Below are 23,796 nucleotides of genomic sequence, written 5' to 3'. Positions count from 1 at the left end.
TTTGCTTTCTAAATACCATTCTTATGAGAAGAAAATAAGACCCCTCAGTGAAATTGCTAATCTGAGGCCTGGAGCAGGGAAAGTACAAAGTGAGACTAGGATATCTTGTTGCCTCAGAAAATAAGAACGTGCCCAGAGGTAACGAGGGCATGTTTAACAGAGGAGTCAGCTTGAGAGGCTCTCACTGATCAAGTTCAGTTCAAGATAAGCATCAAACAGAATATTGATTGTACTTGATTGAAACATACTGAATTAAAAAAATAAAGTCCATATTGATACAGAGAGAGAGGGAGGGAAGAAAGTGAAGGAGGAAGGAAGGGAGAGGAAATTCAGTTGCCACCACTAGAAGTGATCATATACCAACTCCTTACTCTAATGACTGATAACTAAAGAAAAAATTAAGCATTTACTCTGGATTTTTAAGATGAACTATAGTTTATTAATGATGGAAATCTCTTCTTTAAATAAAAATACCAGCTAATAAATTTGGAAGAAATGATAGAACTTTAAAATCACCCATTGGAAACCCCAGTAAGATAATTAATTCAATTAAGTATAAACAATAGATAATAAAACTATGTAGGCTGATGGGAAACAGGATGCTCATACGGTGCCAAAACTCACCCTATAGTTTACATGTTAATTGCAAAAGGGGAAAAGGCATTTTAACCAAGTGATCAAGCTTACTAATGGTAGGGACATATTGCCTTAAATGCCTTCTGATGTGATGTGTTATGAAATAAGAGTATCATCCACTCTTCAAAGAATTCTTACAAAAATGCTTAACTTGAATCTAAGCATCCCTTTAGATGTAACTTTCAATTTGCAGGAAATAAGTGGATAGAAGAAAAAGTTAAATGATACCACAATAAACAACCTGACAAATCTAAGGTTTGGAACATTCTATAAGACAAATGGCCTATTCTCTTCACAAAAGGCAAAGTAAGAAAATAAAAGGGCAAGAGGACACTTCCACGTTAAAAAAGACTAAAGAGATTTAACAACCAAATGCATGAATGTCCTGGATCATTGAAAAAAAAAAGGACATTTGGAGAAATTTTCATATGGACTGGTGTTAGGTAACATTAGAGGATTTGCCTTGACTTTCTTAAGTAGAATAATCATACTATGAAACAGAGAAGGATGTCTATGTTTAGGATATTCATGCTGAGGTATTTAAGTGTGAAAGGGCACAACGTCTACAACTTGTTTTAAAATGGTTCAGCCAAAAATAAGAGAACAGATAAAGCAAAGAAGGTGAATTTTTACAAATGCTCATTGTCTCATTCTTTCAACTTTTTTGGGTAAGTTTAGAATTTTTTAGTTTTTATTTTTATTTATTTATCTTTTAAGTAGTCTCCACAACCTGCATGGAGCCTGACTCGGGGTTTGAACTCACGACCTGAGATCAAGACCTGAGCCAAAATCAAGAGTTGGACGCTTAACTGACTGAGCCACCCAGGCGCCCCTAGAATTTTTTTTTTTTAAACAGGACTTTGGATAAAAAAAAAATAAGAAGATAGACTGACTCCTAAGTTTCTGAGTTGAGCAAGTGTGTGGTAATTTACTGAGAAAAAGGAAACATAAATAAACCTAGATGAAAAGACAAGGATGGATGGTAGACATAAGCATGCAGATCTTGACTGAGGAAGAAGGACCTTCTTCCTTCCTAGATTTCCCCCTTGCTTTGATTTCTCCTCACTTCTTCCCTTCACCAGTAAGGAAGGCTATGGGGAGGCGGGGTTAGGGTGTAGGGCCAGGAGGACTCGAGGAGATCTTTGATCTTGAACTTAGGCTTGAGATTCAGCTCAAGTTACCAGAACCAACCCTTCCAACCTTGGTTTAGCCTACAGATTCAGGGAGAATTTAGAGGCAAAATCTATAAAACTTGGTAATGAGTTAAGCTTGCTGGGGAGGGAAGTGTCAAGAACAACCCCATTATCCTGAATTGTGCAATTAGATAGATTGTGATGGCCTGACTGGGGTGTCTTGACCCTTTAGGGGCTGAAAAAACAATCCAGCTCAACAAACACATGAACATTTCTGAAACCCATGATTGAGTACTAAACTTGAAGTAGACAACAAGATTCTATCCATACATGAAAGTTAAAAGTTGAAAATGCAACATCACATTAACTCAGAATGGATCACAGACTAAATGTACATGCAAAACTATAAAACTCCTAGAAGATACATGGTGGAAAATCTAGATGACCCTGATTTGGGGATAGCTTTCTAGATACAACACCAAAGGCGCAACCCATGAGAGAAAGAATTGATAAGGTGGACTTCATTAAAATTAAAACTTTCTGCTGTGCAAAAGACACTTTCAAGAGAATAAAAAGATAAGCCACACTGGGTATAAATATTTGCCAAAAGGTATATTTGATAAAGGACTGTTATCCAAAATATGCAAAGAACTGTAAAACTCAACAATAAGATAACATTTATATGGAACCACAAAAGACCCTGACTAGCCAAAGCAATCTTGAGAAAGAAGAACAAAGCTGAGACTTCATGTGTCTTGATTTCAAACTATATTACAAAGCTACAGTACTCGAAATAATATGGTAGTGACATAAAATGCCCAAGATGGGACATCTAGTCGTGCCAGAAAAGAAAGAAGCTAAAAAAAATTTACTCAGGTCACGTTGAAAGGATTCAAGAACCAATTTGAAGAGGCTCCCACTGGCCAAGGATGGGACAATTTCAGCATCAGAAAACAATAATATCAATAATGGATCACAGTGTGTCTAATAGATGTAAAGTCACGAGCTTATGATACTAAAGAAACTGGTCACCTTTGGAATTTCTATGAATTCCACATTATTCTCAAAATCCGTACATGAAAGAGAAGAATCAAGAATTTATCTTGCCTTTTTTATATAATTTGTAGCACTGGATAATTAAGTAACTAATGAGGGATGAATGATCTTTTTAGGAATATGCCAGCTGATGAATGAAGAAAGAATGGTAAGATTTGAGTATCACCATTTTGTAAACACTAATGAATTAATCTGGATTTGGGTTGGATTCACCCCTCTGAATGTAACTGCCCGTTTACAGAAAATACAAGGCTCCTGTTAAATGATGCTATGGGAAATTCTATAGGACAAATCACCTGATCCCTTCAATACAAATTTGCAAGATGAAAGAAAGATTTGGAAGGAGTCTCTTTGAACCTGAGGAGACATATCAACCAAATGGGATGTTTGGACCTTATCTGGACCAAGACTCAAAATTATCTTTAAAAAATTGTATAACACAATCGAAAAAATACAAACACTCTAAGATAATTTGATATATTAAGGACATATTGTATACGCTTTAGGGTGACAGTGGTATTGGGATTATGTTTTTTAAAATCCTATCCTTAGAGCTAGAAATATTTATAAATGATTTACAGATGATTGATGCCTGGAATTTGCTTCAAATTATCCAGAGTCCAGAGTTAAGTGAATTGGGGTAGACACAGACAAGTTTGGGCATGTGTTGATAATTTTTGAAATCAGGGGATAGATACATTGAGTTCACTGTAGTCTTCTGCGTATTTTTTCTCCATGTTTGAAATTTTCCATAATAAAATAGGGTAAGAAAAACTTGGAAGCAACCAAAATGTTCTTCAGCAGGTGATTGGATAAACCATGGTACATCCAAACAACGGAATATTACCCAGCATTACAAGAAAATGAGCTATCAAGCTATGAGAAGACATGGAAGAACCTCAAATGCATCCTACTAAGTGTAAGAAGCCAGTCAGAAAAGGATACATATCATACAACTCCAACTATATGACATTCTGGAAAAGGCAGAACTAGGCAGCTCAGTGCTTGCCAGGGATTAGCAGGGAGGGAGGGATGAATGGGCAAAGCAAGAGGATTTTTAAGGCAGTGAAAATATCTGTAAGACACTTAATGGTGGATACATGTCCTTATATATCTGCCCAAACCCATAACAGAATATATGACACCAAGAGTGAATACCAATATGAACTGTATACTTTGGGAGCTTCTCTGTGAATGAAGGTTCATCAATTTTAACAAATAGAACAGTCTGCTGGGGGATGGTGAGAGCGGGGAGGGGGGCTATGCATGTGTGGGGGCAGGGCGTCTATGGGAAATCTCTGTCCCTTCCGACAGTTTTGCTGTGAACCTCAAACGGCTCTGGAAATAAATAGTCTTAAAATAGTTAAAAAAAAAAAAATTTTTTTAAAGGCAACATCGCTAGTCATTACGGAGATATAAATTAAAACCATAATAAGGTACTACTACGTAGCTATTAGAAAGGCAGAGAATTAATATTAAAAGACAGGCTAGATCCCAGAGCACCTGGAACGGTCATCTGCTGCTGCAGGAATGCACCAGAGATCCCAACACTCTGGAAAACAGCTTGGCTGTTTCTATAAAGTTAAAAATACAGTTAACCATAAGATAAGCAATCCCATTCCTAGGCATTTCCCAGCGAAATAAAAACGTACGTTCACACAGAAATCCGTATGCAAATATTTCTAATGAGTTTTCTCAAAATGTTCCCAAACTGGAAACGACTCAAACGTCCTTCCAATGACGAATGGATAAAGCAACGTAGGACCTCCATACAATAAATAACTATTCTCCGATAAAAAGCAATGGAGTACTGAGCCACACAACAGCACGGATAAATCTCCAAAGCATTACGCTAAACAAAAGAAGCCCAACCCCCAAAATTACATACTGAATGACTCCTTACTTATGGTATTCTAGACAAGTCCAAACCCTGGGGCCTTGTGGGTGCGGGCGGGGTTGACTGCAAGGGGGCAAGAGGGAATTTTAGTTCTGTATCTTGACTGCGGTGATGGTTACGAAATGGTATGAATTGTTAAAACTCGCAGAACCGTCCCATTTTAAAAGGGTGAGTTTGCTCTTTGTAAATTACACCTCCGGGAGGGGGGAGGGAGTTAAAAATGCAAATAAGTGTGAGAGATACACGGGGCTAAAAGCCCGGTGACATTAAAATGAGGTCAATTAGCCAACAACTACCCGGGATTGGTGTTCTGACCCTTCCTGATCTTGGAGAACAAACGTTAACAACTGTGGATGCCCCGGGCCGGTGAAGGGGAAAAGGCCGCAGGGGCAATAGGCAGGGGACCAGCTGGGGAAGCTTCCTCCTGTGACTTAGGCCTACCCCAACGCACTTCGTCTGGGCGCACTTGAATAAAGCCATTCATTTGCTAATGCATCGTAGGGTGCAGCTTATCAGGAACCCCGGGGGCTCAGCCCCAGCTTCGGCTATCTTCCGGTGCTCAATCCATTTCCTTGATTTGCCAGAATAATATTCTGAGACTTGTTCATAATATAAAAGTATCCCCAAAGTATACGTGATAGGTATCTGGGGCCCTGTAGCTGAATCCTGCTTAAGAGAAGAGCCTGATGGAAACCTCGTCCGCAGATCCCTCCCCGGGATGTGCGTTCACACGTGGGCGCAGCGCGGTGGGGAGAGCTCGGGGCGCAGAGTCTGAATTCCGGGTTTCAGTTCCCGCCGCATCCCTGATGGGCCCCGATCCTTCGGGTCCCACTGGCAAGTCTCAGTTTCACCACCTACCTGTCAAATGGAAATATTAGTTGTTCTGAGCAAGAAAGCACACTCTGTATTTGCAAGTGACTTGTAAACTTGAAAATGTTACTTCGGCAGTGAAGCAAGGGCCCGGCCTGAATGCTCTCAGACGTGACCCTGGGCTCCCCCGGCTCCCCTCTGTCCTGTTCAGACCCTTTGTTCGACCATTTGTACATCTGTGATATGATACCGCGCCTCCACTGAAGGATCCGGGTTCCCACTAATGCAGCTCCTAACAATGGCTTCGATGAAAGAGATAAGCGCAGAGGCCAGAGGGTCTCCGGAAAGAAAGGAAGCTTGTAGCTTTTCAAGTTCAATGAGGCTTAGGAGGTTGGAAGGCTCTCCACATAAAGGCCTGTTTAAAAGAGCGCCAAGGATTCAAAGCCTGTGCTTTTCCCAGACCTCTGACCACTTTCAGCCATCGGGGGACCTATGTGTTTGCCCCGTGTCCCGCACTCCCAGGCCTGGATTCCCCGCATCTGTGATGACCCAAATGGAATTACCTGGAAGGTCCGACTGGGGGTCAGCCCTTCGAACCCAGGGCGGCAGGTGCAGCCTGCGCCTCAATTCCCAGCCCCAAGGACTTGATGTATGCAAATGTTGGGGCCATCAGGCCAGGGACAATAGCGGACTTAATCCCCGACAGGCGAGGGAGGGGGAGCGCCCTCGCTCACACCCCTCCCCTTGCTAAAGCCGCAGAATGAAGGTCTTCGTGCACCAGCCGGTGACTCTTCAAAGTGTACAGCCTTGGAGGGAGCTTGGGCCGGCAGCTCAGGAGCCTGGGAGGAAATTCTACCCGCGCCTTGGCCCAGTCTGGTGCTGGGAGGCTGCGAGAGAACATTCTGGAGTTTTCAGGTGAAAACAGAAACAAGGGAGTTGGGTCAGAGTTGTCGAGGTCTGCTTAGGTCGCGCTGGTGGGGAGAGACACATTTATATGTGATTTTTTTGACCTAACCCCTACAAAAGGGAGACTTTTAACCCTACTATGGTCCTGAACTCTGATGGCCCATCACATTCCCCTTTGGTGACAGATAGATAGTCCTGCCCCATCTGGGAATCCAAAATGAAAGGAAGGTGACTTCTGTCTGTCTGAAAGGTCTAGCTTCGGGTTCCACCACCACCAAGGGGATCAGGATTTCTGTCCTCAAACGAGGTCGTGGAAATTCCTCGCTCTTATATGCACCCTTTGCCAAGACAGCTGTACGGGTGGGTCACTCTGCTAGGCACTGCGGGTACAGAGAGGGAAAACGCATGGTTCCTGATACCCCCCAAGTGATTTTTCTCTCCCGCCAGCTCCGCTCTCATCCCCCAGAGCAACTAAACCTTCAAAGTGCATACATTCTACTCCCGTGAAAGAAAAAGCGCAATGCGGTCTGCATACAAATTAGGAAAGTTTACAACGACAGTCCGACATTGTTCAGGTTCTGCCAATGTTTCCAGCTCTTTTTGTGTCTTCCTCCTTCCAGACGCTTTATGGGGCCCAGTCTTTCACTAAACTCCGTGATCACCGGTCCAGCCTCAGGTGAATACGGTTCTCCCAATCCGCCCCCCACCCCTTTGATGCTGTTCCCAGAATTTCCCTGGATTTCATGCCCCTTTTCTGGGCACACAGTTCCCTTTAAAACTAGAGTAAGTGGCATTAGGTAAAAGCTGAGATTTCTTCCAGGTCTGAGATCCCGTGACTCTGGAGTGATGCAAAACCCTCGTATACCCCGGCAGTGTTCATCCTAGGGATTACGTGTGACTTTTGCTCCCCTCCAGGGACAATAACGGAACTTGCGCTGTGCCTTTCGAGCCCACAGGACAAAGCAATATTTTCTCTACGCCCGCTTACCTCCGGAAAGGCTTGTGTCTTACACATGATGGGTCTAAATCGTGGCTCAAGGATGCTCTTGTCTTGCCCGGGCGCTGGCACCAGGTTTGGGACCTGGTGATCCTCCTCGGAACATCCCGGCCGGGCCACTTTGAGCCACAGTCCACCAGCTTCCCGTGTGGGGCATGTGGAATTGCACAAAAGTCCTCCCTGCATAGAAAACTGCAGAAAGATGCCAAAGACAACAGCCCACTTGCCCTCCTGCTATTGGGGAGGGTCAGGTTCATTATTTTCTAATGTTTTCAGATTCAAATTGTCATGCAAATTAGGGATAGGAAATCACCATTAGGTCATTTTTCCTATCCTCTCAGGGGCTGAAGTGGGATCAATGTATACTCTCCAGTTCTTTGTCCTCGCTTGTGTTAAATAATGTAAGGAATGGGGCTTCTATTCTTGAGAGAGTATTACATATTCTAATAGATTTTCACAGTTAAGAAGGCCTTTCATCTTTGGCGCAAAGTTTCCTTTCTTTAAATTCATTTCATTACTTCATTCTTTGGATCTCCCTTTACCGCGACCTCTCCCTTTGGGGGTTTAGACCCTACAGATGCAGTTCTTAGAACTGGTTCTCAGAGTGAGACCCCTGAGCACAGCCTGCCTGGAATGGGGATCAAGTCCAAGTGGACCAACTCTTTCGCTCTTTGTACAAATGGAAAGTATTATTGAGCAGACCGACATGCAGTGCTAACTGGCCCAGATCCCTGTGGGCACTGTGGGTCAGATTCCATGGAAATTTTGCTCTGAAATTTTTTTTATTTTTTAACTTCATAGCAACCTGGTTTCCTACCCTTGGTGCCTCAGAGGGCACCCCTCCCCAGCCCTTCCCTCCCTGGACTTCTTTCCTTCCTTGACATTGTTAAAAAGAAAGCCACAGGCCCAAAATGGTGTCACTTAGGTTAAGGCCCCAAGTCAGTAATCCAAGACATAATACCTAACCTGACTGCAGTTCCAACCCCCCAGATATGCAGCCTTTAACCAGTCAGCATGACATTTCCTGGTCAGCCCCAGGAAATTCACTGAGAGATCCCTTCCGTTCCCCAGAGGAGGGCAAGCTTGCCGAAAATAATGCATTCTTCACTTATAATTAATTACCTTTTCCACTCTCTCTCCCTTTAAAAGTCTTGCCTTTTCTGTAGCCCTGTGGAGCTTCCCTCTACTTCACAGATGGGATGCTGCCCGATTCCTGAATTGATTAATGAAGCCATTTAGATTTTTAAACTTTGCTTGAAGTTTTGGTTACTTAACAGCATTGACTTCCAATTGTGGGAAGGGATTCTGATACATTAGTTCAAGGTCACCGTCCCTTTGAGGGTCAAGGCATGAGGTGACTTTTCATGGCCAGTAGCTTGCCCAAGTCTTGTTTGTGCAAAGTATGTGCTCATTGAGTAGGTGCTAACTGGAAGCCATAGTACTGTTTTGGGTAAAAGATCTCGACGACTTAGATCATTCCTTTTAAACCTTCCTTCCTTCCTTTCTTCCCCCTTCCTTCCATTCCTTTCTTTACGAATACTGTTGTGCACTTTACATAGCAAGCACGTGTTTGTCTTCTGGTTACACAGAAGACACCAAACCAACAAGGTATTTTTATGAGACTCGTATTCTAGGGGGGAAATACAAGAACCAAGTCAACCCAGAAATAAATAAGTTCAGGAGGTGACAAGCGCTGTGAGGAAAATCAACTGAGCGATATTACGGGGAGCGACAGGGCAGCTGTGGGTGCTAGAGGGAGAAGGAGCTACCTCAGAACTCAGAACTGGAAGCCGTGGAAAACCTCTCTAGAAAACTTTTGAGCTGAGCGCTAAACAACGAATAGGATTCACCCTTGGGAATCCCTGGGGGCGGAGTGTGCCAGGTGGCATGTAAAGTATAAACACCCTTGCGAAGGAGATAGTTGGAAAATAACTAGAAGGCCAGTGCGCTGGAACGTATTGAGCCAGAAATCAAACTGATTAGGACTGATTGCATCAACGTAATGTCTCCTTGGCCACAGAAACAAGGATGGGCTTTAATCAGAAAGCTGATCCTTTAGCTTTGACATTTTGGATCTGTCACGTAACCCCTTTGGGTGTTATATTAATTATTTATGGCTGTGTGACGAATTGCTCCAAGACTTAGTGCCTTAGAGTAACAACAACTATATACGATCCCGTCGTTTCTGTGGGTCAGGACGTCAGGATGCCTTAGCTGGGCAGTCGGGCTCAGGGTGCTGACCCGCTCTCATCAGAAGGCTTGATGGGGGCGGGAACATCTTCCCAAGTGGCTCGCTCACGTGGCTGGTGAGTTGTTAGTGCTGGCTGTGCTGGGAGGCTTCAATCTTCTCCCTATGAACCTCCACAGAGCTGCCCACGAGTCTTTGTGACAAGGTGCCTGGTTTCCTGCAGAGTGAGTGATCCGGGAGAACAAGACCCTCTCGGTCACACAGATCAGTCTCTGGGTCTACAAAGAGCATGGATGGTGGGAGGTAAGGATCATCATTGAGAACCAGCCCCGAGGTCTGGTTGCTTATCTGTGCTTAGAGATGTTCCAACTGGGTAATTTCTGAGGTCTTCTCTAAGCCTAATATTTTATGGCAATAAGGCCAGTGAATACTCATGTTCTCCTAGGGATTCTGGTTTTAATTATGTCGTCACTCTCTTGGCCCCCTCAAATCAGACCACAAAAGATGCTACCAGGCTTGCGCTGAAGCTACACAATCCTGAGGATGGGGAGAAAAACCGAAGCCGTAGAGCCTTATGAGTCACCTAGTTAAGATGGACCTCGCAAGGAGCTTGCCAAATGCTCTGGCACACCACGGTTGTCTTCCCTGTTGCTTCTGGGACTTCTCCAAGCCACACACATACCAGCGTTATCAGCGGGGAAATGTTCTGAGGGGGCAGCCTGACAATGTGGCATTGTCCTGTGGGATTTATGACCAGGTTTCAACAAATGACCTTTTATCCCATTTGTTTTTCCCTGGGTTGGTTGATACGCCTCAACACAGACTCCTGGGGGATGTTTGGGAACACCTGCTTTCAGATTGCTTTTCTGTCTCATCTCCAACATTTCTGGGCACTTCTTTCCACTCTTGATTGGCACTGTCCTGGCCGTGTCCCGCAGAAGGAATGTTGTTTTAGGGAGCTCCTGGGGAGGGAGGTTGGCAGTGGAAGTCCCTGGGAGCAGCTGTGATTTGTGGCAGAGAACATTTCATAGTTGAATCTGTCCCAGCGTAGCTCCTTCTGCAACTCAGCATGGGTTGGAATAATGTGTAAAAATCTGGAGAGAGGAGAAGAGGGTATTGTATGTCAGCCAGGTTAAGGAGGGGAAAAATCTTTGAAAGTTACAAAAACATGCTTAAGAAAATACATCACTGAATGACAGATGGTTTGTCAGGAATCCCTGGTTCAAATCCTGATGCTGTATTCTCCATGTTAGGGTTTTGGGCAGGGACACATAATAGGCTTCAGTTGTCTTATCTGTTAAATGGAGATTAACATCTTTATTTGCCCTCCATGGCTGTTGTGAGGGTCAGATGAGAAGGTTATAATTATTGAAGAGTACTTTCCAATGCACTAACAGCTGTAGAAGGGAGGCCATGGTGTAGGAACATGGCTTCGCAATCAGCCAGCTCTGGATTAAAACTCAGGTTCTGTAATTTAGCTATGACTCAGTCCCGAGCTTCTCAGGCTTTAATGTGCACACAGATCACCTGGGGATTGCATTAAGATGCAGATTCTGGGGGCGTCTGGGTGGCTCAGTTGGTTGAGTGTCCAACTTTTGATTTCGGCTCAGGTCATGATCTCAGAGTGGTGGGATTGAATCCCATGCTGGGCTCCAAGCTCAGTGCAGAGTCTGCTTGTCCCTCTCCCTCTGCTCTTCCCCTGCTCAGACTCCTCTCTCTCTCTCAAATAAATAAATAAATAAATAAATGAATGAATGAATAAAATCTTTAACAACAACAACAAAAAGATGTGGATTCTGATTCAGCCGGTCTGAGGGAGGCCTGAGGTTCTGAATCTCCAAGTGAGGTCTATGCTGCTGGTCCTCACTTGGAGGAACCAGGAGTCCGTCCCCTAAGCCACTGACTCTCAGCCCCGGTTGCCTCTCAGAACCACCAATGTGCTGTGGGAAGTTCTAGATTGCATCTCAGATCAATTATATCAAACTCTCTGGCGATGAAACACAGCATTGGTATTTTTGTGCTGAGACATAGTTTATTAATCTGCGAAATAGCTCAGTCTTTCTCATATAGGCACATATTGGGATTCAGATTTTATTTTATTTTTTAAGATTTTATTTATTTATTTGACAGAAAGAGCGAGAGAGCACAAGCAGGGGGAGCAGCAGAGGGAGAGGGAGAAGCAGGCTCCCCGCTGAGCAGGGAGCCCGACGTGGGGCTCGATCCCAGGACCCTGGGATCATGACCTGAACCAAAGGCAGACACTTCACCAACTGAGCCACCCAGACACCCCTGGTATTCAGATTTTATAAGTATCTTCACACGGGTTCAGTTTTATAAAAATCTATTGAGAATGTATTGATACCACAGTGCTTTTGAATTTACAGAGCACTTGTACATATATCATCCCACTTAATACTCTAAAAAGCCCTGGGAATAGTTCTATTTCGAAGACGGTGAGGGTAAGTAGCCTAAAGAGTCCACAGCTGAGAGATGGCATAGCTGGGACCTGAACCCAAATCCTACGCATTTCGATGAACAATTTTGTGACTACATACAGCTCTACTCACGTTAAGTATTACCTAAAATCTTTACTCTCGGGATGTACAGTTGCCTACATTGTGGCTACAAGGGCAGCTGTCCATCCCTGAACTGCATTCACTTGGCATCATTCCAGATCTGATGACCATGAGGTACCAGCCACAGGTAGAATTTACTTCCTTCCTTCTTGAAAGAATAGAGAGAACTCTGGATACACATTGTGCAAGCTGTGTCTTATTCAACCAGCTGCAGGCATGGATGTCACCTTATTTCAGAAGGAAAGGATGCCAATACAGAGCTTGGGGTAGGATGAAGTAGAGAGCAATGGCCTTTGGGGCGTGGGGAGGTGTTCCTTTCACTCCTCACTTTTAATTAAAGTGGTTAAATAGCCATTTGGGACCTACGGAGCCCCCTCTCCCAGGTTCCCTCTGACTCACTCCGTCCCTTTCTCTCTCTTCCCCTTAAGGATAGAGTAGAGATAGACTCAAGAGAAAACAGTGAGAAGTAACTTAAAAAAAAAGATCTGAAATGGATAATGATCATCCTTTTTTACTGGAGCTCTGAGAAAAAAAAATACTTTGGATTCCTAAATAGGAATATGGTCCCTGTGTGTTCCAGAGTTGAGGTTAACCATGGAAGTAGTGACTAGAAGTGTCGATGTTATAAGAATCATGAAAGCAGCCTACTGGGATGCACCCTGAACATCGTGTGCAAAGATCTCATTAGATCCCACCAAAGGTTTGCATGGCACGCTTTGAGATGCTCTCAAGGGATTTAGGGATTGATGCCCTGGAATGTTCCCCCTTTTCCTGTTTCAGCCTGATTGATTGAGCAAAATGCTTTGCGGGGGGAGGGGGGGGATCTTCCATTTGGCAGCTACAGCAAGTAGGGAATAGAAAATAGTGCTTTGGAGGTATTTGATGCCTTTTTTTTTTTTTAAACAATTGTTAGAGACTAAGAGAGTTCTTATTTATTTAAAAAAAAATAATTAAATGGAAATGCCTCTGTTATTTAAGAAGCCACTGGAACACACAACACAGGGGAATTTACCTTCTAGGCACTGACAACCTAATGTGCGTTTACTCTCCTGTCATAGGAGTCGACTTCATTGAGAAGGTGACATTTGAGCAAAGACTTGAAGGAGGTATGGGAAGGATGGGGGGAGGGGGGCTCATGCAGACCAAGTCACCTCTGCGAAGGCCTTCAGGCAGGGGGCAGGGGGCATATTTAATGAACAGGAAGACCACCAGCGTGGCTGGAGTAAGGAATGGAGGAGGGTAGCAGGTGGGCGGTTGGGGTAAGCATCATGGGGCAAGGGAGGGTAGACAGAACATGAAGGGCCTTGTAGGTATGTCTGCGTCTTTGTGTCCAAGGGCTTTTTCTCAGACCTCATAAGGTCACCTTGCCCACAGTGCCTGGCCAGGACCACCATCCAGGGGCCCACTGAGTGTCTAAGTTATTGTCCTGGGAACCCACCCAACATTGCTTCAGACCAAGGGACCCACTTTCCAGCAAAAGGGAATGAGGTGGGCACCTAGCTGTGGAATCCTATGCCAGGTCACCATGCCTGATGGAACCGGGGGGCAGCCATGTACAGGGTACAGCTGGACCCCCAGCTGGACGGTCCAACATTCTGTGGAGTGGACAGCCCTATCCTTTAAGGAGTAGAATATACTTCTGTGAGCCTCAAACTGTGGACCCTGGATCTACAACCTCAACAATACCCTGGACCTACAACGTCAACAATACCTGGGAGCTTGTTATAAATGCAAAATCCCTGACAAGACCTCAAAGACTCTGTGTCATATTTTCCCAGGAATTCATGCTTTAAAAAGCTTTCTAGATGATTCTGAGGCATGCAGAATTACTGGGAGCACTGCATATATGGAATCAGATCCTCAGTACAATACACAGGGCCACGAACCAAAGGGTAGGAGTAAGAGAGACTCCTCTTACCAATCTTCTTAGTGACCCACTTTGGGAATTTCTACTTCCTATCCCTGGATCCTCAGGATCCACTGGGTTAGAGATCCTGGTTCCCAGGAGAGGCATGACTCAAGAGGTCCATGGAAGCATCACATTGAACTTATAACTATGGCCACCACCTGATCATTTGGGGCTTTTTTTATGCCAGTAGATCAACATGCAAAGGAGGAGTGACGATTGACCATAATTATTCTGAGGAAATAGGGTTGCTGTTACAGAACAAGGGATGGAAAGGATATTGTCTGAAACACCAGAGGATTAGAGCTACCACAACCTAACAGAAGCAGCGTACCAGGGGCTCTGACTCCATCATGGAGACGGTCTGGACCACCCTCACGCCCACCAGGTAAGCATCCTAAACCAACAGAGATACTGGTTGAGGTTGGGGGTGTTCTAGGACAGGTAGAAGAGGAGGGGACGGTGCTTATCATTAGAAGCCTTCTTATCCTCCTGGTGTCTGTTTTGTTTTGTTTTTGTAAAGAAATGGAAACCACTGGCCACCCTTGAGAAACAGAGGCAAGGCAGAGTGAGTGAACGTAGTGTGAAGGCATGAGGCACGAGTGGATGAGGGTTGTGCAGAGGCAGGGCTCTAGCAGACTCTGTCACTGGTCCTGCCATACGCCACGGACCCTACTGCTTCAGGGCAGTCTGCACGCCTTCTACTTCCCAGGAGCTGTGATTCTGTGCCTGGGTCCTTTTCTGGAACTGTAAAAAGTCACTTTGCTTTGTGTAAGACAAGATGACAGTGCTAACCCTTCCCAGCAGCTGCTCCCGACCAGTGTTGGGTGGATAAATACCACGGCTTCCTCGCCCCTTCGTGGGATACTATTTTACACTATTTCTGAGGATTTCCCATGGAATTAAGCTCCGTTGTCCACCACGGCAGCTGGGTTAATAAGGCATCTGCCTCAGACAGAATCAAATCAGAAGACAGAGCCACACAGTAATCTGAACCGGAAAAGTTTAATATAAAGAATATTATAAGAGGGGATTTGGAGCAAAATGGGAATGGATAGTAAAATGTAAAGAGAGCTCCGAAGAGGATAAGAATAGCAGATATAAGGAAGAGCCCCTACCCCTAGGGCTGAGAAAGAACACTCAAAAAAAGGGAAAAAAATTTGGAAAAAGAACCCCTCACCCCTGAGGTGCTCTGCCATAGAACTCTCTGGAAACTGACCCTCCGCGTGGTCAGGAGAAACTGTCCAAGAGAGGTTCCATTCCTCATAACTCACCTGAAAATTGTCCTAGGAGCTGCTAGGACAGTTCCTTGGAAACTGTCCCTGGGAGGTAACTTAATGGTGACATTCTATCCCAAAGCTGTTGGCGGAAGTTCCAAGGGAAGCTGCTGGCCACTGGGGGCTTCTGGTCACCACATGATGACCTGAAGGAGCCTGGGGAGAAAAGAGCACCAGAACTAGGAAGTAAAATCTTTCTCCAACCCAGGCCTCCGGTTTAACACTGTGCCCACTGGCGTAGGAGGAATATTTACAAGACTCGCCTACATCACTGTGGAGTGGGCAACGAAGGATGAATTTGGAGGTGAGAGACAGTAAACTGAGAACTTGATACTCTCTGTTGACTTCTCCCCTTCCCTGTTCATCCCCCCGCCACTTCCCGGTTGGTTTTCCCTAAATTCTAAATAAAATATTTGCACTTCAATCTTGACTCTAGAGTTTGCCTTGGGGAGAGCTCAAACTATGTTCTGCAAATGGAGCCACTAGGATTTTCTGATGGATCAGATTTGGGATAGGAACAAGACAGAGTTGTGAAGAAGAGCTCCAGTGTTTTTATTCAAACACTCGGGAAAAGTTCATCTTTACATCAAGTTTTTCAATCCAAGAATATGGTATATCCTTCCTTTTTTTTTCTTTCTTTTTGGTAGAGGTCTTTGAATCTTTCATTGGTTATTCCTAGGGATTGGATAGTTTTGATGCTATTGTAAATGGTGTATTTTTTAAAGTTTATTATATAATTGTTTGCTGTTGGTATAAAGAAATACAATTTACGGGGCGCCTGGGTGGCTCAGTTGGTTAAGCGTCTGCCTTTGGCTCAGGTCATGATCCCAGGGTCCTGGGATCAAGCCCCGCATTGGGCTCCCTGCTCAGCGGAGAGCCTACTCCTCCCTCTCCCACTCCCCCTGCTTGTGTTCCCTCTCTCACTGAGTCTCTCTCTGTCAAACAAATAAATAAAATCTTAAAAAAAAAAAAATACAATTTACTCTTTTATATTCAGCCATCTTATTAATTTAATAATTTACCTCTAGATTATTTTGGATTTTCTAGTTATAAAATTATCTCTGAAAAATGAGTTTTTCTTTCCTTTCTAATCTATGTTTTATTTCTTTCCCTTGCCTTTCTGCAAGGCAATAGGATATCCAATGAGGCTTTATATACAAGTGGTAATTGTGAGTATCCCCGTTTTGTTTTCAAGCTCAAAGAGAAATTTTTCATTATTTTGTTATTGAGTATGACTCTTACTGTGGGTTTATTGTACGTACTCTTTATCTTATTAAAGATGTTCCATTCTGTTTCTAGTTTGCTAGGTTATTTTGTTTTTAATCTCAAATAAATGATGAATTTTATCATATGCTTATTCTGTCTCTATTGAGAGATCATATGATTTCTCTCCCTTATTAATTTTCTCTCCAGTGTCTTGTTGACTATGAAATTTCCATATGCACCTTGAGATCTTCCTGGAAATGTATCCTAGGAAGTGATGAATCTTCTATACTGAGAACTTCTGAAAATTATCTGGAGTTTCTATCATTTATCTCCCCTTTCTATCTCTCTCTTTCTACCTCTTCTAGACCCTCTGAATGCCATGTTCTTTTGGGAGGCTCTTACACGATGATATAATCTTCCTAATCTCAAGGTCTATAAGGTTAGCTTTATGCTCTAACTCCTTTGGGCTCTCAGCCTTGGAGGATCCAAAACCCATTTCTAAGCAGAAAAGCCCTTGCTTAGAAACTAAATATTGTGGGATTAAAAAAAAATTCTTTCAATTATAAAAACCATTTTATAGTTTTATGAGCCAATTTTAAAAGAAAAAGTAATTTTAAAAATAAAAAATAAAACCTTTGACTTTTCATTTTCAGAGTTTGGTTCTCTGTTGGGACAGCAAGCCTCAGCCTCAATATGCAGTATTTCTAATGTAAGTGTCAGGAGGCAAAAATGAATCCCTGAAAGTAAAATAGAGTGAGTTATTTTTTTTCCCCTCAAAATATTGTACTACTCTTTGTTCACTGACTTCAGTGGCAATGAAGATAGGAGGGCTCCAGGTAGGAATGTACTGTAGTTGTCCAGGTGATAGAAGGCGGTGGCTTGAACAGAGAAAGACATGTATCATATGACCTCATTGATATGAGGAATTCTTAATCTCAGGAAACAAACTGAGGGTTGCTGGAGTGGGGGATGGGGTGGGACGGATGGGGTGACTGGGTGATGGACACTGGGGAGGGTATGTGTTCTGGTAAGCGCTGTGAATTGTGCAAGACTGTTGAATCTCAGATCTGTACCTCTGAAACAAATAATGCAATATATGTTAAGAAAGAAAAAAAAAAAAAAAGAAGAAGAATGTAGCAGGAGGGGAAGAATGAAGGGGGGGAAATCGGAGGGGTAGACGAACCATGAGAGACGATGGACTCTGAAAAACAAACTGAGGGTTCTAGAGGGGAGGGGGGTGGGGGGATGGGTTAGCCTGGTGATGGGTATTGAGGAGGGCACATTCTGCATGGAGCACTGGGTGTTATGCACAAACAATGAATCATGGAACACTATATCTAAAACTAATGATGTAAAGTATGGGGATTAACATAACAATAAAAAAATTTAAAAAAAAAGAAGGCGGTGGCTTGGTCTAGAGAAATAGCAGTGGACAGAAGAGAAAGGGTTGCTTGCATTCAAGGGATGTTTAAGAAGTTGAGTCAACTAAACTTGATCTTTGCCTAGATTAGATAGAGCACTGAGGACGAGGAAGGGGTTGGGAATGGCACTGGAGATTCTGAATGGATGGTGGTCCCATTGTCTGAGTTGGAAGGAGAGCATCATGAGCTCAATTTTGGCCGTCTTGTGGTTGAAGTGCCTAGAGAGACATCGATGTGGAGATGTCCAACAATCAGCTTCAGAGAGGAAGCCTGGGCTATTGGTAGAACCTGGCAGTGAACATATAGGTGCTGATCAAAGCTGTGGAAGTAGATGGGGTTGTCAAGAGCAAGAGCCTAGAGGGAAAGGAAGAAAAGATCTATGGACTTCCAACTTTTATCTATTTTTTTAAAAGATTTTATTTATTTATTTATTTGAGACAGAGAGAGAGCGCATGTGCATGTGCACTCACGAGTGGGGAGAGGGGCAGAGGGAGAGAGAAAATCCCAAGCCAACTCCCCACTGAGCATGGAGCCTGATACGACACTGGATCCCATGACCCTGAGATCATGACCTGAACTGAAACCAAGAGCCCAAGCTTAACTGACTGAGCCACCCTGGCGCCCCTGGAGTTTCAACTTTTAAACTAGAAATATATTTAAGTGAAAATAAAAATCAGTTTACCAAACTGTATGTACCATGTTGTATACTGTTTGTAAAAAATCCTATGTTTGTGCACAGGGTTGATTTTCAGCTGGAATGTACCCAGTGGTATATCAGTCAACAAATCTTAACTAGTGCCAACTCTACAACACTATTTTAAATATCACTGTTTATACATTCTTTTTTTTAAAGACTGTAAAGACAGTACTCTCTAGTGGATAAGATTAAGGATAACTTTTTTTTCTTTTTTCTATTTCTTTATATTTTCTAAAAAAGATACACTAAGAACATGTCTTTAGTACTTTATTTCTAGGGTTTGACTTTAGTACAAGTGATGATGTATGCTTAAGAAAATAAGGATTCCAAAACATAGCTGATCATCAAAATCAGCTAAAGAACTTTTGTACAATGACTTTTCAGGCCCTGGACAGGAGGCCCAGTCATCAGTGTTACCCCAAGTGACTAATGGTTGATGAGGTTGGGCGGTCTCTGGACTAACTCGTTTCTAATGTCCAGTCTGTACATTTCATGAATGTCTGCACTAGAATGGGGTGTAAAAAATATTTGGCCAAAGAAAGAGGTTTTTAATTTGTAAATATTAATTGATCTAAATTATAAAATTAGCTGAAACCTTAAACACTGCCCAAAAGTCAAATTAGGATATGACTATTCCCATTACAGAGAGATTCTGTGTGAGATTTCTTTAAATAGTGACACTCTCGAGCTTCTTTGAGACTTATAAGTGGATTTTTCAGGACTGTATCTGTTTCAGAACTGGAATCACGCAGGAGCTCCAGGTCAGCTGCCAGCCATCCCTAACAAGGAGGAGAAAAGTCATCTAGCATTTGAAATGAACTGAAAAGAGTCAGACCATGAATAAGTGGTTCATAAAAAGTATTTATGTTGATTGCACTAAATTTTAAACATGATGAAAAGATATTAGAATTTAGCTAGAAATAGAGAAAAAAAAATTACAGTGTTAAAACTATTTAATAGGATGGATCAACAAACAAACAAACCAAAAGTCCAAGAAAGATAACATAGACATTTTGGGTGGGCAGGTGGGTATGGAGCTTGAAGGTGAGACTCAGCAGAGTCTGGCTCCACATTAGCATCACCAGGACAGCTTCCCAGCCCCCACTCTGACTAACTGAATCAGAACTTCCAGGCCTTGAGTCTTAGTTTTGAGTTTTTTTTTTTTTTTTTAATTTAAATTTTTTTATTGTTATGTTAATCCCCATACATTACATCATTAGTTTTGGATATAGTGTTCCATGATTCATTGTTTGTGCATAACACCCAGTGCTCCATGCAGAACGTGCCCTCCTCAATACCCATCACCAGGCTAACCCATCCTCCCAACCCCCTCCCCTCTAGAACCCTCAGTTTGTTTTTCAGAGTCCATTGTCTCTCATGGTTCTTCTCCCCCTCCGATTTCCCCCCCTTCATTCTTCCCCTCCTACTACATTCTTCTTCTTTTTTTCTTTCTTAACATATATTGCATTATTTGTTTCAGAGGTACAGATCTGAGATTCAACAGTCTTGCACAATTCACAGCGCTTACCAGAACACATACCCTCCCCAGTGTCCATCACCCAGTCACCCCATCCGTCCCACCCCACCCCCCACTCCAGCAACCCTCAGTTTGTTTCCTGAGATTAAGAATTCCTCATATCAGTGAGGTCATATGATACATGTCTTGAGTTTTTCTTTTAATCCTCAGGTTATTCTAATGGGCAGTCAGAATTAAGAACCTCTGAGCTTAAATACACTTGTAGTTAGTTATGATCCCGTATGTTGCTTCCTGATTCCACCCATTTCTAGAGTTCCTCCTCTATCCTTTGATAGCAGAGTGAGGTCTGGGTCTAGCAGGTTAGAGTAGGGGCCAGGAACAGTGTCATGGACCTGTGACCTGTGATGTCACACAAAGGTCTTTGCTCAGAAGGACCCCACGCTTGGCTTACTGCTCTGTCACTGTCATCTTAAAATTCCCAATAATTTTATCTTCGAATTTCTGTTTTGTCCGGGAAGTCCAATGGAACAACGGAGTATGCACACAAGCAGAAGAGAAGCAAGCGATATACGGCCCCATCTGCATATAGCACACATGATGCCCCAGGAGCACAGAATTCTGGTAGACCCGGGACGCCGAGGGTTGAGCGAGACTCAGCGTGAGCATGCACTAAGTATGGCTGATTGATCAAGGGCACTGACACTCGGAGAGGCTGTGTGTTCCGTCTGAGCCAGAAGGAAGGCAATGGCATTGCAAGGAAGAAGGAACGTGCGTGACTACCTGTTACGTCCTTCGGCACTCACGTTACTTCTTTGGGGTAGCCGATCCTTCACGCTGACAGTGACACCGGAAGAGAGAAAAAGTTCTTTCTTTTCCTTCAGGCCTTCCTTCCTCATCAGGAAGTCAGAGGTGGAGAGAGAGGCGGGGGGAGAATGTGCAGATATCAAGATGACTACCGTGCAGCAATCCCACGGTTCTGTACGAAGTCCTCGTGCACGTCGGAAATACAACGAACGTGTGCACTCCGGGGCTTCTGCACAGGAGTTAAATGCCTTAAATTTGCATTTGGGCTGGCGTCGCAGCCTATCAAGATGAATGGTAAAATATATGCCAATAATTAAAATTTTTAATTTTCTTTACCGAGCACAACATTAAATAGCAAATAACATGACGGCAAGTCGAAAAAGACCCCAGGAGAAAGGAAAAAGCGCTCTTTTTTTTTTTTTTTTTCCTGCTTTTTGAACAAAGGGCCACCCAATTTTCATTTCGAACGGGGCCCTGAAAGTCACGCAGCTGGCCTTGGAGGGGGCTGGAGGAAGTGCCCCACTACTCACCCCTACACAATCTCCGAGGAGCCTGGCCTGAGGGACTGCAGGCGCATAGCCTCCCCGGAGCTGAGAGTTGCTTCTGGTGGGGATCTGACCCAACGGAAGATGCCAGGACTTCACTCCGCCGCCGGAATCCTGACTGACTGTTTCCAGACGGCCAGTCTGCAGTCAGGGAATGATAATGAGCAGTTCCCTTCTGAGGATGAGCTAAGTACGGGCAGGAAGGGTAATCATTAGCAGCTCTCTGGTGGATACACTAAGGCCAGCAAAAATGTCTGCAGACGAGTAATTTGGCTGGGCGTGTTTTGACAATAAACTCAAACCAGACAGAAGTCGGGTGGGGAGGGGAAGGAGAAGGTTGGAGGGAGAAGCCATGAACTTCACAGAAGAAAACAGCTAGGCCTTTTTTTGCTCCTTGCCCCCAGAGAAGAGCTGCAGAGAGCCAGCCTCCCTGCGGAGAAAATGTGGGATAATGGGAAAAGCCCTGGGTGGAGTGTCAGACCCTGGGGAACCCGTCCCAGATCTGCTGCTGACCAGCTGGGTGGCCTCAGGCAGTTCCATCAGCCTTGCTGAGCTTCTGTAAGCATCCTTCTAAGATTTCTATAACCTTGAACTTATCCGTATACCTAGGAGGGAGTGATCAGAAGGGGGCCCTGAGCCATCAGCCACCACCTTCTTGCCTTGCAAACTGAAGGGTGGCCAGGGTAAGAGCCCTCCATTAAGGCATAAATGGTGGTGAACGTACCAAGGGGCTGTTCAGACTGAGGAGGTGAGCTCTCCCCCTCCCCCAGCAGAGGGGGACAGATCTGAAAAGTAGCTCTTGCACACACCTGCTGTAATTCCTGAAAACCTTAAGCTCATTTCATTTGGAGCTCTAGCTGTCTGGACTAATTATCTACTTTTAGAAATCCACAGATTAGCAAGTGTAGTAAGACATGCTGCTCAGGCATAATAAGGTCAGTCACCAGGGAACCAAAGAATGTAAACTAATATTTTTCCATCCCGGTTACTGACAGGTGGTATTCATGTGGACGGGCTCTGAACCCTGATTCCTAAGAGCGTGGTTCACAGGGGTGTCTGTGCCTTAGGTCTTTGTGGAGGACTTGGTTTACTAAGGAGCCCGGAAAATCACTTCGGCTTGTGTCATTTATTTATTTTCTGTAGGTACTTTTTTCAAAGTGGAGATTTGAACCTCCTGTCTGAGAATCCATCAATCAAACTATGTTCACGAAGAACGTGCTATGCACCAGGAAGTTTTTTTCCAAGACCACGGGCCTTTGAGAAGAGGTCTGAAATAGTCTTTGTCATAAAGCAATGTTTCTCAATCTTTTTTTCAATTATTGCTCTCTCTTTTTTTTTAAAGATTATTTATTTATTTATTTATTTATTTATTTATTTATTTATTTGAGAGAGAGAGAGCACGCATGCATGAGCAGGGTGGGAGGGGCAGAGGAAGAAGCAGACTCGCCGCTGAGCAGGGAGCCCCAAGCGGGGCTCGATCCCAGGACCCTGGGCTCATGACCTGAGCCACCCAGGTGCCCCTCATTATTGCTCTCTTACGAAGAAACAATTTAACTTCTCTCTAGCAAAAGATTACATAATAAGGAATATGATTTTGTCAGGTAAGTTTGAGGTTGGGAAAACCCACGTGAGATTTTTTTACACTCCCTGAGATCATTCTCACCCTCTTGGGGGCAATAAGGCCCCTCCCCATTGAGAATGCATGCATAAAGGACCCACGGGCAGGATCTAGTCAAGAGAAATGTAAGGGGATGCAGGGTAGGGTGATGATAAAAGCCCAAAGTTTGGAATCCAGACATCCCAGGCTCGACTTGGCATAAGTGCTTCTAGTCTTCGTTTCCTCAGTGATAAACGGTACAATAATGATTTCTTTTGCATAGTGTTACACGAAGGTGAAATTAGATAATACTGATGTAGTCCTTAGTAAAGTGCATGACGTAAGCACTTGCATAGTACTTACTAAAGTGCCTGGCATGACGTAAGTGCTAAATTAAGCGGCGAGTCTGCTGCTTCCTCTGCCCCTCCCACCCTGCTCAGTTTGGGACCCAAATCTGCACTACTATCTAATGCTGCAGAATAAGAAATTGCCCAAACTTAGCAGGTGAAGATAGCAAACCTTGATCATCTCAGGCAGTTTCTGAGGGTAAAGTATCCAGAGCCAGCTCAGCCATGTGGTTCTGGCTGGGACACTCTTGTGAGGCTGCAGTCAATTTTTAGCCCGGCTACTTTGCATTTTAAGTGATCTAAGAAACAGCACATCAAAA

Source organism: Halichoerus grypus, chromosome 2, assembly GCF_964656455.1.
Source record: "Halichoerus grypus chromosome 2, mHalGry1.hap1.1, whole genome shotgun sequence".
In the NCBI taxonomy this organism is placed as follows: domain Eukaryota; kingdom Metazoa; phylum Chordata; class Mammalia; order Carnivora; family Phocidae; genus Halichoerus; species Halichoerus grypus.
Note: the sequence above shows the minus strand (reverse complement) of the source record.